We start from the raw sequence: 14401 nt of genomic DNA on the forward strand, positions 1-14401 counted from the left end.
CTAGTCCTGAATGTGGAAATTCCACTCTTGGAAGAATTTACTGTGAATGGCAAATCAGGGAAAGTGTTTTGTGCCATCTGAAACCAACCTCACAAATCTACTGATTTTGGCAGGTTACTCAGAAATCATAGAAAATAACAGAGGAATGTGTAATGTTATATGAAATCACAGGGGAGGACCACTGCATTGGCTTAGTGGGAGTTGGTGTTAGTCATGGAAGATTTACTTGTAGAGTCATTGATGGGTCATCATGATAAAGCCAGATATTGAGAATAAATTTCTCACCCTGTATCAGTAAGTCAGTCAGCCCACCAACCAACCCAAAAGATCAAATGTTACTACACAAAGCATTTCTCAAGTTAGATGTTTTCAGCAGTGCAGGCTTCCATGTCTTTTCTAGCCTGTGTTTTCTGGGATGCGTTCTTCTATACTTTTAACCCATATTTCACAAAACAAAACATTCTAATACCTCTCATGATTGTGTATGTATATGTGCATGTATATGAAATAAAGGATTTGGCAATAATAGTAACACAGCTGACCCTCACTTGTGGACCCAGTGGCGGTGAAACCATGATGCTTTTCAGTGTGATTTTTTTCCTTTCATTAAAGTTCTTCAAAAAGTTTCTTTGAACTTCGAAGAATGAGGTTTTTCTCCTTTATTCTTCTAGGTATACTGACCCTTCAATTACTTCAAGGATCTTTGAGTTTCCATTTTTATGGTTTAAGTTTAATAGACCCCAATTTTGTTTACACTGTCAACCTTTTACCGGTGTTTATTTTTTGTGGTCCCTTTCAGGGCCTAATCAGTAACATCTATGGCTAATGTATAGCCTAAGAGCCCCTTAAGTAATCCAAGAGTTGTTGCTAATTACATCAATTAATTCTCCAGCAGAGAATGCCACAGCATTGATACAGGGTTGTAGACTTCTGAGATTACCCAGACAAAATTGCTATTCAGCAAGTATTCTTTTTTCAAGTCTATAAGTATCATGGATTTGGGTAAGAGTGAGTTGTTGAGCAGTAACAACTAAAATGATAAATCAATTAGCTACTATGACTAAGACTGTGTCTTTTATGGCCACAGGAGATGATAACATTAGGAAATAGCAATTGCCTCAATAGACCTTAATATTTTTCTCTCCAATGAGAGATATGCTGAGACTTTCTGCCCAAGAAATTATCAGCAATTATGAAGCTGGCTGTATCAATAACATCTACTATGTACTTGACAATGGGCCTAGTGTTGAGGGCAGAGTGGTAAACAAGACTGCCACGATCAATAATCATCATCATCATCTCAGAATTCGTGAAGTTTCCAGTGTATGGGGGATATAGATATCACACAAAACATTATATATTTAATTATAAATTTGATAAGATTTTAAAAGAGCATAGGAAACTTTGAAAGCATGAAACAGATTCTTCTGTCTCATTTAGGAAAAGATTACCCAATGACTGAAGGATATTACAAGCTTGGGGACATTGCATGTTCTCACTTATTGGTGGAATTTAAAAATCAAAACAGTTGAACTCATGGAGAATAGATGGATGGTTACCAGAGGCTGGGAAGGGAGTGAGGGACTTGGTGGAAGAGGTAGGGAAGGTTAATGGGTACAAAAAATAGAAAGAATAAGATCTACCATTTGATAATATAACAGTGTAACTATAGTCAATAATGACTCTATACTTTAAAATAACTTAAATAGTATAATTGGATTGTTTGTAACTCAAAGGATAAATGCTTGTGGGGATGGGTACCCCATTCCCCATGATGTGATTATTTCACATTGCATGCTTGTATCAAAATATCTTATGTACCCCATATATATATATATATATATATATATGTTTATATATATATCTACTATGTACTCACAAAAGTAAAACAAATTTTTTTTTAAAGTTAGCTTTGTTGAGAAAGGTAGTATTTCGGGCCAAAACAGCATGAGGGAAGGACAAAGGGTATAAATAGGCTTGGGATATTGAAGAAGCTGAAAGACAACAGTATATATATGATGAGGTATGGGAAAGAGGGAGACACAAGATGATTTGGGAGGATTTTCAGGATCAAGCCTCATCTATGTCATTAGACACATTACTATGAACATTAGTAATAGCCAACTGAGACTTTCTGGACCTGACTGTGCTGGGAGAAAGGGTATGTTTTGTGTATCCATGGAAACTATTATTTGAAGTATCATGTGCTTTGCTTCACTAAAGATAGAAAATAAAAAGTTTCAATTCTGCATTATTTTCCAAGACATATTGTTTGTTAGTGTTGTTGACTTTTAAGGTTAATTTTTGCTGGGGGTGAGATAGGGACTCTCTTGGGTAAACAAACTAGGAGTTGATGCCTTTGGTCAATTCATCCTTGGCTTGATACTAGCTTCTCATAAGAAAGTGACTTGGACTTTTTTTGGTTGGTAAGCTATTAATTGCTGCCTCAATTTTAGACCTTGTTATTGGTTTATTCAGGGATTCAACTTTTTCCTGGTTTAGTCTTGGGAGAGTATAAGTATCCAAGAATTTATTCATTTCTTCTAGATTTACTGGTTGATTTGCATAAAGGTGTTTGTAGTATTCTCTGATAGCAGTTTGTATTTCTGTGGGATCAGTGGTGATATCCCCTTTGCCATTTTTTATTGCATCTATTTGATTCTTACCTCTTTTCTCCATTATTAGTCTGGCTAGCAGTCTATCTATTTTGTTGATCTTTTCAAAAAACCAGCTCCTGGATTCTTTTGAATTTGTTTATCTTGCTCATATAGTTCTTTTAATCATGACTTTACGGTGTCGATTTTAGATCTTCCCTCATTTCTCTTGTGAGCATTTAGTGCTGTAAATTTCCATCAAGACACTGTTCTAAATGTGTCTCAGAGATTCTGGTACATTGTGTCTTCATTCTCATTGGCTTCGAAGAACATCTTTATTCCTGACTTCATTTCATGATTTATCCAGTAGCCATTCAGGAGCAGGTTGTTCAGTTTCCAAGTAGTTGTGTGATTTTGAGAGAGTTTCTTAGTCCTAAGTTCTAATTTGATTGCACTGTGGTCTGAAAGACTGTTTAACCTATCTACCAAAAATAGTCCAGGACCAGACAGGTTCACAGCCACATTCTACAAGAGGTACAAAGAGGAGCTGGTACCATTCCTTCTGAAACTATCCAAACGATACAAAAAGAGGAAATCCTCCCTAACTCATTTTATGAGAACTACATCGTCCTGATACCAAAACCTGGAAGAGATACACTAAGAAAGAAAAACACATCAAAGGGCTTATCCATCATGATCAAGTCGGCTTCATCCCTGGGATGAAAGGCTGTTAACATATGTGAATTTATAAATGTAATCCATCACATAAAAAGCCCTCTCTCATCACTCTTATTCAACATAGTATTAGAAGTTCTGACCAGGACAATCAGACAAGAAAAAGAAATAAAGGATATTCAGTTAGGAAAAGAGGAAGTCAAATTGTCTCTATTTGCAGATGACATGATTATATATTTAGAAGACCATGTCATCTCAGCCCAAAACCTCCTTAAGCTGATAAACAACTTCAGCAAAGTCTCAGGATAAAAGTTTGATGTGCAAAAATTACAAGCATTCCTATACATCAGTAACAGACAGAGAGTAAAATCATGAGTGAACTGCCATTCACAATTGCTATAAGGAGAATAAAATACCTAGGAATACAACTAACAAGGGATGTGAACAATTTCTTCACAGAGAACTACAAACCACTGCTCAAGGAAATAAGAGAGGACAAAAACAGATGGAAAAACATACCATGCTCATGGTTAGGAAGAATCAATATTGTGAAAATGGCCATACTGCTCAAAGTAATCTGTAGATTCAATGCTATCCCCATTAAGCTACCATTGACTTTCTTCACAGAACTGGAAAAAAGACACCTTAAACTTCATATGGAACCAAAAAAAGCCTACATAGCCAAAACAACCCTAAGAAAAAAAAAAAAAAAGAAAACAAAAAAACAAAAAACAAAGCTGGAGGCATCACACTACCTGACTTCAAACTATACTACAAGGCTATAGTACTCAAAACAGCATGGTACTGGTATCAAACAGAGATATAGACGAATGGAACAGAACAGAGGCCTCAGAAATTTATAACACCACACATCTACAATCATCTGATCTTTGACAAACCTGATAAAAACAAACAATGCAGAAAGGATTCCCTGTTTAATGAATGGTGTTGGGAAAACTGGCTAGCCACAGGCAGAAAGCTGAAACTGGATCCCTTCCTTATGCCTTATACAAATATTAACTCCAGATAGATTGAAGATTTAATAACACTATAAAAGCATAATACATAACACTATAAAACACTAGAAGAAAACCTAGGCAATACCATTCAGGACATAGGCATGGGCAAGGACTTCGTGACTAAAACACCAAAAGCAATGGTAACAAAAGCCAAAATAGACAAATGGGATCTAATTATACTAAAAAGCTTCTATACAGCAAAATAAACTATCATTAGAGTGAACTGACAACCAACAGAATGGGAAAAAAAGTTTGTAATCTACCTGTCTGACAAAGGGCTAATATCCAGAGCCTACAAAGAACTTAAACAATTCACAAGAAAAAAAAATAATCACAACAAACATATGAAACAAAGCTCATCATCACTAGTCATTAGAGAAATGCAAATCAAAACTACATTGAGATACCATCTCATGCCAGTTAGAATGATGGTCATGAAAAAATCTGGAGATAACAGATGCTGGAGAGGATGTGGAGAAATAGGAACACTTTTACACTGTTGGTGGGAGTATAAATTAGTTCAACCATTGTGGAAGACAGTGTGGCAACTCCTCAAGGATCTACAAATAGAAATACCATTTGACCCACCAATCCCATTACAAAGAATTATAAATAATTCTATTATAAAGACACATGCACACATATGTTTATTGTGGCACTGTTTACATAGCAAAGACTTAGAACCAACTAAAATGCCCATCAATGATAGACTGGATAAAGAAACATGGCACATATACACCATAAAATACTCTTCAGCCATAAAAAACAATGAGTTCATGTCCTTTGCAGGTACATAGATAAAGCTGGAAACCGTCATTCTCAGCAAACTGACACAAGAACAGAAAACCAAACACCGCATGTTCTCACTCATAAGTGGGTGTTGAATAATGAGAACACATGGACACAGAATGGGGAACATCACACACTGGGGCCTGTTGGGGGCTGGCAGGACAGGGGAGGGACAACAAGGGTTGGGGGGTTAAGGGAGGGATAGCCTTAGGAGAAATACTTAATGTAGATGACGGGGTAATGGATGCAGCAACCACCATGGCACCCATGTTAACAAACCTGCCTGTTTTGCATATGCACTCCAGAACTTAAAGTATAATTAAAAAAAATTTTTTTAAACGAAAATTACCTGACAGATTCCTAACATGCTTCCTGGTATGGCGAAATATTCACCTTAAACAACTAGGAATGGAGATGTTATTTCAAAATAAGCCTTTTGGGTAGTCATTTATTCTGAGACGCACACCATACCATTCTATTGGTTTTCACACACAACAATGTTTGTTTCAATGCAACAGGCTAAGCTCTCATCCTTATTTTAAGAATTTAAAATTTTTTGAAATAAAACATAAATTAAAACTTTGTGCTGGAGAAGAGACACTGACCTCAGCTTCATTTATTTGTTCAAGCCAGATAATTACATCAATAGAGAGCGATGAACCAATTGGAAACACTAAAATGTTGGGCCTAGTAATATTGTTTCTACTTGGATTTGAAGGAGCACTTCTAAAACCCTTCAAAATAGATAAAGGAAACTGCTTGCTCTGCTTTTTAAGTGCTCTAGCCCCTTGAATGTCCTCTCAGTGCCTCTTGGTTTGCTAGAAAAATATCTTAAAATGGAGAAAGGTAAAATCAAGCACTCAGTCCCATATAAGACAGAAGTGTGCTGGGGGTGGACTTCTGTCTTTCTTTGCTTTTCCATTCCTGTCTAAGTCACTGGAGTCAGTATCTTTTTAATGGTTTTTCTGCTTTTTGTTTTTTGTTGTCATTTGCGATGTATTACAAATCCCATAGAGCTTGCAGAAAAGTGCTTTCTAAAATTCCATTTGCTCAGATAGCCATTTTCATACATACTTCCCTGTAAAAGGAAGGGGAGGAAAGGGCAGATAATTTTAAAAGTAGTACCCAGGAAGAGGCAAGTTGGGAAGTGAGCCGGTATATGAATACAAGGGTCTGCTCTGGTGAGTTTGGAGGGGCCAAATAATGGCGCATTTGTTTCAAAAGCAAAGTAATTGGAGGTCAGTGGTGAGATGCAGGAGAACAAAGTGAATACGGTCTGTTTTCTCAGCGAAATGTATGATCAGATCCACTAAATGTGAGGTAAGTTTTAGGAATGATCAGGAATCTTGGAGAAAGCAAATATTTGCAATGTATTTTGGTTTACAGTTATGATGTTTGTTTTTGAGATAAATACAATGCAGTGAATATTGTATCTTGTAAGAAGGTGTTAGCTGACTTAAATTGCAACTTAGATGCTTTTTTTCCTTGATTATATTCTGGTAGAAGAGCTCTTCATTATTAAAGAAAAATGTATGTGCGAGCTGGAATTTTGCATTGAATCTCCCTTTCTTATCATATATTATAACTTCTTAATATATTTTATGGGATTGATCTCCAGTTGACAGTGACTTCTAACATATTAGATTTAATTTCTCTTTTCATGAGCCATTTCAGCATTTCTATCAAATATTTATCTGTAAAGTAATTAGGATAATTTTTTATATGTTTGATGGATAATGGCTTTACATGTTTAGCTGTTGCATATTCTATTTTATTAAGTGGGCATATCTTAGAGCTTGGTCCCCAAAGCCAATTTGCTAATTAATGAAACTAATATGATGGGTCCCATTATGAAACACACATAGAAAATTTAGAAATAATACCAAGATATGTTTGAACAGAAAGAAAATAAACAGGAAGAACATTTTTGTCATCCTCTGTCAACAATTGTCTCTGAATCTATGAAGCAGGAGCCAGTGAAACCTATCTGGGATTTGTTGTTGGTGTTATACAAGGAACTTGACTATGGCTCCTCATCCTTCCCCACTGGGTCTGAAAGATGGTTTTATTAGAGAAGAAGGGTTTGTCTTATCAAATTAAAATGAAAATTTCAAGACTAAATGAATTCAGAGTAGAATAATTTCCCATTATGGCTAGATTGCACATTCTCCAAATTCAAAAGGAAGGCCTATGGCTCTGCTGGTACACTAGGCACAGACAGCCCCTCACATACACTTAACTTCCACCTTTCCCGCTCTCAACTAATCTCCTGGGAAATACGTTTTCTCAGCCAAGATACTGAGACACGAAATGACTGAGACTTAACTGAATTAAATGTTCACTCCAAAGTAAGTTACTTTAGCTCTTTGAACATTTAAATTTGTTGTGTAATATTTACAGATCAGTTCCTATAAACTGCAGTATTTACCAATTAGTTTTATTAACTGTAGGAAACATGTCTCCTTTTTGGGGAGGTTCAATAAAATTCAATTCTAGAAAACTGCTGATAGATACAGCTCTAAATGATGAGGATGCTGTACATTTCAGTAACGATTTACTTCTGTGTATTTTGGTGCAGTTATTCTTGGAGAAAGGCAAGTACACATATTTCTGAACTGGATATTAATTGTTTGCCATAAATTATGATACATAATGGACACTGAAAGAACCAGATGTTCAGTGCACTTTTAATTTTGGGCATTCTAAAATTAAACTTTTAGGAAAAGCTATTGTTAAGAATAGTATAAAAAACTTGTACTTTCATCATTGAATTTATTTTTCAGTTTTGTCAGTTTTATTCTGAAATTTTAAATGTTCTATATAAGCCATTTATATATCTTTTGGTTTTTAAGACACATATTTGTTCTAATAATTATCTAATATTTCTGGCTAATTCCTTTATGGTTGTATCATGCTATATGTGATCTATGCAGATGGCTAAAAGGTTTTGAATTTATTTTTTGTTCAATTTATTTCACTTTTTATTTTTAATTGGCACATTTAATTGTACATATTTATGGGATTCAATGTGATGCTTTAATACATATCTGTTACATAATGATCAAATCACTGTAGGTAGCATCACCTGATGCTTTTATTTCTTTGTGATAAGAACTTTCAAAAGCCTCTCTTCTATTTTGTAATAGGCAATACCATACTGTCAACCGTTGTCCCTGAACTACGCAATAAAACACTGGAATTTAACCTCCTATCTAATTGTAACTTTGTACCCATTGGCCAGCCTCTCCCTATCTTACTCTTCTCCCTTCCCTCCCCTGTCTCTGGTGCACACTGTTCTATTTTCTACTTCTATGATAACAACTTGTATTTCCTTTTAGAATTCTAAATATGAATGAGATCATAGGATATTTGCCTTTCTGTCTTGCTTATTTCACTTAACATGATATACTCCAGGTCCATCCATGTTGTTAAAAATGACAGGATTCTGTTCTTATTATGGGTGAATCATACTCCATTGTGTTTATGTACCACATTTTCTTTATCTGTTCATCCATTGTTGGACACATAGTTTGCTTCCATAGCTTGACTATTGAAAATAGTGCTGCAGTAAACATGGGAGTGCAGACATCTCTTCAACATATTGATTTCATTTCCTTTACATTTATACTCAAGAATAGAATTATTAGATCATAGGGTAGTTCTGTTTTTAATTTTTTGAGGAAATATACTGTTTTTCATAATGGCCATCCTACTTTACAATCCCACAAACAGTGTATAAGTATTTCTTTTTCTCCACATCCTTACCAAGACCTGTTTTGTCCTTTTGATAATAGCCATTCTAACTAGAATCAAGAGATGTCTGTGGTTTTGATTTGCAGTTTTTTAATGTTTATTGAAATTGAGCATTTTTTTATTTGCCTGTTTGCCATTTGTGTTTCCTCTTTTGAGAAATGTTTATTCAGGTCTTCTGCCCGTTTTTTTTTTTTTTTTAATAATATTTTAAATTTGTTTTTTGCTAAGTACCCTATGTGTTCTGAGTATTAACCTCTTGCCAGATGTATAGATTGCAGGTTGTCTTTTTACTCAGTTGTTTCCTTTGTTGTGCATAAACTTTTAAAATTGATGTAATTGTATTAGTCTATTTTTGTTTTTGTTACCTCTGCTTTTGAGGTTTCATTTAAATAATCCTTGCTCAGCCCAGTGTTGTGAAGCATTTCCTTTATGTTTCCTTCTGGTAGTTTCATAGTTTCAGGTGTTAGATTTAAGTCTTTGATCCACTTTGAGTTAATTTTTGTATAAGGTAAGAGGTAGGAGTCTAGTTTCTTTTTTGTTCATGTGAATATCTAATTTTCCCACCACTGTTTATTTAAGAGATTGTCTTTTTCCTAACTTTGAGCCCATCAGAAGGAAAACAGACTGCAACTGAGAAGCACTGCTATATAAGAAATAATTTATTCTTGTTAAAAAGATGATATGGAGAATATACTTATTACTATGCTAAGTCAATGCTGAATCAAGGATCATGCAAAAGATGTTCCACAATGCCACAGAAATGCATTGACAAGATTTAGAAAACCAAACAAATAAAAAAACCAGGATGCTGTGTATTCTCAGAACATCTTCACATTATGGGTACTTCCTGTAAAAGTGGGACTTGTGGTCTGCAGAGTTAGTTGGCCAGTCTTGAAATTAACCAAGTTATCTAACTTTCTCATCTTACTTTGACATGTGGGTGTTGAACTAAGATGATTTGTATTAGCTTGAGAGGTGATAGGGCTTGAATCTGTAAACAAATGTTTTTTATGTCCTTGCTCTTTGGTTATCTATTGCATCATTTCTAGGCAAGGAGATCCTTCTAGGTCTCATAGTTCAGTGGTTCACAGACGATAATACTTTTCCCACATGGTTTGTCATACATCAAAGACCACATAGAAAACCCAGCTCCTCTCTGCTTTGTCTTGATATCTGTTAGATAAGCTGTTAGACCCTGAAATTGTTACTTTTAATTGATAGCATTTTTTTGACCAATTACCACCAGCTAGGCATTATTCTTTTCAGTGCATTATGTTTTATACCATTTCACCACAACCCTATGAGGGAAATACTATAATTACAGTCTCTTGACAGATAAAAACTGAGGCTAAGGAAGATAAAGACATTCGCTGAAAATGACATAGCCAAAAAGAAGTGGAGCCAGGATTTTAGACTTAGTCTGACATCATTGCCCTAGACCTAACCAAGCATGTTTTATTGCCTCTCATTCTAGTAAAATGTAGTTTTTCTCCACTTTAAGTTATTCATGGACCCCTTTTAAAAGAAAAAAACAATTATCCTAAAGTCCCAAGGTAGGCTTAGGTTATTTTCAGACTATGATAAAACATGTAGAAATATAAAACCATAAAACTAGAACTCTAACTTGCAGTATTTTTATAGTTATAAAACGGAATACAAAATAAATTTTTAAAACCACTCCAAAACCAGGAAAATTCAAATATGAACAATATTAGTTTAATGCTAGAGAGCATTGTTTGAGACAATGTTGTTAATACTGTGGTTAATAGTAGAATACATTTTTCTGTATTATGTTTTATTTGTGATTGAGGGGACATTTTAATATCTTGAGTATGACATATCATTCTCACTATTATTGATATTTTTCTTCTAAGTTATTAAACTTATCATTAGCCGCTAATACATTATTTTGAAATGGCAATCAATTACAGAGTTCCTCCCAAAATGTACCCTTTGCAGAATATTTTCCATTCATTATATCTGTACCACTGTATTTTCTGACGATGAACTGTGACAGTTGTAGGAACAAAGAAGAGACCCCATGTGTTATGTCTCCTTAGTAGTATGAGTGTTATATTGAATGTTAGAGGTGAGTTCCTTTTGAGTTCTGTGTGCTCGCTCTTCCCTGATGAGGACTCAATTTCCTGGTCATTTATTTTTCTTTCAGAACTGCCATGACCTCTCTTTAGTATGGCTTGCTGTGGGTTCACTGTCCTTTTCTTGTGCCACCTTGATTGTCAAACTGAACCTTTGACATTAGTTCTTAGTTCTGTTGGTGGAATTTTATTTGTTCTCTGATAACTTCAAAACAACTTATAGACCAGCTTGGGCTCCAGTACTGCTGCACAGTTTGTTCCCACATGAGAAAAAAATGTTTGTTTGTTTAATTGTTGCCAAGGGCTTATAGTCTGTCATTTGATAGTGATAATGAATAGTCAGAAACGTTCTACAGATATGTTACTACAGCCCTAGGTACAATAGAATTATTTTTGTGAACTGAAAGTTAATATCAGCCTTACTTAGAGGTAGAGTGAGCAGACTCCTTTGACTATTTTCAGTTTTGAAGAGTATTAGAAGTATTTCTACCCTTAAATAGCTCTTCTTCCCATTGCACTATGGGCTCAGAAAATTCTCTGTCAAATCCACCTTCTTAAGCCTGGTATATTGTATTTTCAACGTAAATGCCTATGGGAGAGGACAAGGTATTTAGCCATAGTATCACAAAGTATTTTGTGTTACTCTCTGCCTCTGGTGGTGGAATCACAGAAAATTAGAAAACATCAGTTTTCTAGGTAGGGAAGACTAGGAGGAAAAAAGAAAACTATGAATATTTTTTAAAATTTCGCCTGCAGCGAGACCATGCCACATTCACATGTGATCTTTGTCTGGTGGTCTTTATTATATTGCAATTCTAGTTAATACCAATAGCACTGTCAAACGGGAAGACATGAAAAGCTCTAGTTTGAATCAGATTATATGACTGTCCAACATTTTTGTAGGTACCTCCTGGAAATCACGATCATGGTTAGTCTTTACGCTCTTATATTGTGGTCCTGTTGGTTAAAAAGAAAAGAAGGAGTCTGCTCTCTGTTCCTGAGCACTAGAGGGGACTCATTCTGGAAGTATCAGCACCTGCTCCCCTGGGTTTTAGAGAGTGTAAAGTTGGAAATATCACATACTGCTAGCCTCCTTCCATGAACTCAGCTGTTCATTATAGGAGCAGTAAGTTTTGTCCCTGTGTCCCTGTGACACTTATCCTGTGTCCTAGGGCTGGGTTCTGGGTGCGCCTGAAGTCTCCAAGTCACAGTGTTCTCTGCATCTCCTGCCTGTTCTTATTACTGTCTTCACTATCATGTCAATCCTAATTTATACATGAGTGAAATTATATAAAAACAGAACACAATGCGAAGACAAAGTCATCCTGATGGTAGCATCCTAAAGGCACTGACCATTCATCCCTGCCTGACAGTTCCATGGAGCTGATCTCGTTTCTGTCCTTTATAGGAGCTTTTCTTCGTTTCTGCAAACGATTCTGTAACCTCTGAGTAAACTCCCTTTTAGATTAAGATGGTCTTTTGCCTGGAGTCCAGGTAGCTTCTCTGGTTTGTGGCAGCCCTTTTCTCCAGGGGCTGGATTCAGCTTCTTTCAATTTCCTGCATTTCCCGACAACAGATCTATTCATCTGACTTTGTACTTTATATATGAACTGTACAGATGTTCTCTTTTGCCAAGTGGAAAGTCCCCCTCCTCATCCCTGCATCGCTTTTTCTTACCTGAACCACAGCTAAGCGTATTTGCTGGACCCCATAACTGGAACACATAGGGCTTCCCTGCACGTGCTCTCTGCCTCTGAGGTGATAAATTCAAGTTCACTCTGCCCGTTGTCCATTGAGCCTTCCTGCCTCCCAGTCTCGCATCCTTTTATCATCAAGCCTCACCTCTCTCCTGTGTGTGAGAGAGAGAGAGGCAGAGGAAATACACCGTCCTTACAAAACTGATAGGAGGGTGAAATGGAGAGACTGATAGAAGTTTAGAGCAGGCCAAGTTACTCCACGTAATGAAAAGGGGGAGAAAATGAAGGAGACAAGAAAACCAAGGGCAGGAGGAGTGAGGAAGAGAAAGAGCACAAGAAGTGAAGTGGGACACTGGGGAAGAGGCGTATGTCTAAGAATTTTTTACAGACTGGCTTCATGACTTCCCATGTATTGCCTTCTCAATAAACTTTCAATAAGTCCTTGCTTTTCAGTGTTTGAGGAGTGAGACTTATTTTTCTTCTGAAAGTTTTTCTATATGAGGATGAAACCTAAGATGGGGGCAGGTAAGACTATTTTAGTTTGGGATGCATTTCTTACTGTGTGTTCTTCTCTCCACTAAGACAAAAGCGGTTAGGAGGAAAAATGCCTGGGAGAGGTTGGTACAGGGAGAATTCTCTTGTTATTCTGTTGCTTTATGTAGGACATGGCATGCTACTGAAAGTTATAAGCAGGGTTCTACCTTATCCTAACCTTTATTTGGTCTTAGGAATATTTTATTTTTATTTATATGCATATGCTCAGGACCAGCTACCAGTAACGGCCTAACACTGTGCTTTCAGTGCTCTGGGCTTCAGCTTCTCTGTCTTCAGGTCCCCTAGGGAGTTCCAAGGACACTAATACACCAAAGGAGACGTGGCAGCTCTCATCAACATTGAATTTCACTGTGAATGCTTATCAGGTTGATTTCTTCACAGCTCTCTGAGAACCAAGCATCATGCATTAGGGCTCAGAGATGAGAATTTTTGGAATCTGGAGCATGTGGTGGCAGTGTGAGGTCCCTGAGTATCTGGACGTAAGGGGACATGGTGTTAGGAAGGCCCAGAGGCTCCCCTGAGAGGATCAGTCCTGTGAAAGTTTTTTTTTTCTTTTTAAATCATTATCCCTGCATACTGATGGGTCACAAAAGGGTTACATTTCCTTTATAAAGTCTACAAAAGGCAACCAGTGTTTTAGTGATGGTTTTCAGAAATGTTCATCTTACAGTGATTAGAACGTGAAATAATTAGACTCATTCTTTGGTGCTAAACTTAGAAGCAGAAAACGGAAATGTATTCTTTAAATTTTTTAAGGTTCAGAAAGCTTCCTGAGAAGCCCATTTTCCATTTTAGTGAGAGAAAAAGAAGAATTCCAGTTTAAAAATTCATAAAGACTGCATTATGCTCAGTGGAAACATTCTTATGAAAAAGAGAACAGGTTTGCACTTAAAGATACAGTCACGAACATTTTATAGATCTCTTCCAAGAAATAAGCACAAGCATCTCCCCAAATGGAAAGAGTTTTTGAAGAAGCAGAAAATGTGATTACTTTTATGATATGTATGAGAATACCAGGTACCGTTAGAACTTCTGTGATCAAAAGCAGGGATTTTTAGATAAAAGGATATGTTTTGTCATTTACTTGTATTGATGGTTTTTGATGATAGCCTTCTGCACATATGAGGAATGATTCAGTCCGTATGGGCGGTGGTCCTGTGAGTAGTCAAATGAGAATTTCCTGACCTTTGCTTCTGAAGAGTCATACAGAAAAGCATTGGAAT

This window comes from Sapajus apella, unplaced genomic scaffold (assembly GCF_009761245.1).
Source record: "Sapajus apella isolate SASKATOON/1434 unplaced genomic scaffold, GSC_monkey_1.0 scaffold1, whole genome shotgun sequence".
NCBI classification, from domain to species: Eukaryota; Metazoa; Chordata; class Mammalia; order Primates; family Cebidae; genus Sapajus; species Sapajus apella.